Source organism: Electrona antarctica (assembly GCF_951216825.1).
Source record: "Electrona antarctica genome assembly, chromosome: 15".
In the NCBI taxonomy this organism is placed as follows: domain Eukaryota; kingdom Metazoa; phylum Chordata; class Actinopteri; order Myctophiformes; family Myctophidae; genus Electrona; species Electrona antarctica.
Window position 1 is genome coordinate 40470399 of NC_136796.1, and position 1435 is coordinate 40471833.

Sequence of the window (1435 nt, forward strand, 5' to 3'; positions counted from 1 at the left end):
CTGCTGGGGACAACAACAGAGATGCGTCTCTCTGTTCCAGCCCAGAATGGCTGGGAGAAGAAGAGAACCCGGCGCCTGATTGACATTCCATTTGTCCCATGAAAGGTGCTCATATATTGAACATGGACTAAACTGTCTCCAGCCTCATCGGTGCTCAAAGCCGGGGAAATGAAGTTATCTCCTTGCACCGTGCGTCGCGCATCCTCACACAAAAACACACGTCACTCAAAAGGCAAAGAGCGGCAATTTGTTTAGCCTTTGACAATAAAACACGACTTGCTTTTTAATCTTGTTTTCACACAGTTTATGGAGGGGGAAACTTCTGAGGCAAAGAGAAAGGCCCTCCTCAGCTGCCACAAAGAATGCACGCAAGAATGCAATCCCCGCATGACTTGCATGGAGGTACATAGGCAATATTATCTCCCTCTTTTTGAATATTCAATAGGCTACTTACATATTAATATAGCACGACGCGTTTATATATTTATATGGCATTCCTCCAGTATATATCTATACCTTAACCCATTCTGTACGGGAACCCCTTTTGGTGTTTCAAGCATTATGTTACACTTTAGCTATTGAAAAATAGCAGATCTACAAGCTCATAGCACGGCACCGAGTGCCGCGCTATGAACTTGTAGGTCTGCTATTTTTGAAAAATTGTGAAAATGTGCTTTTTTTGAGAACCACTGATACAGAAACATAAGGTTTTTCAGAAAACTGTCAGGATTCCGAAGACATTTTCAGGCCTGAATGGGTTAAGGCTCTGCGCTCGTTAGACCGTGATTAGATCTTTCTGATCGTGTTCCCCTCGCATCAATCATTCATTCATGATGCTCCGCAAAGAAAACGGGAGGCGCAGCATCCTTATTTTCTCCTCGCAGCAGGCGTGCATGCATGCATGCATGCATGCGGATGAATGGATGAAGCATTATGCTGTGTGGGTTAATGATAGAAGCATGTTAATGTGAGGGGATGAGGCGCGTGCAAACAGGGAGGAACAACTCCAATCACAATTTCCTTCAATCACAGGGCGCTTTCATTTAAATATTGTCTACCTGAGAGTCTAAACTATGCAATTTTAATCACTGTTTAACATGTAGATGCTTTTTGAGCCTCTTTTCCGTTCTTGGTCTGCAGACAATTTTTGGGCAAAAAAAATGAAATTGGGGTGAGTGAGGTGGAGCTTATTAAATTGATGATAGTGCTTTTGACAGTCTGGGTAAAGAAATAAGAACACAACGCTAGTGGTTGTCGTCATGAAGCCTCATTTAGAAGCAAACAATGGTCTGGAAAGAGTGCAGGAAAGAATACATATTTTTTGCCTGGAGAGACAAAATGGGTTATGATGATAATTTAAAACAATCTCTCACAACACCAAAAGATTTAAGATTTATCTAAAGAATATGTGTATGTTTTTGGGTTGCATCCTCGG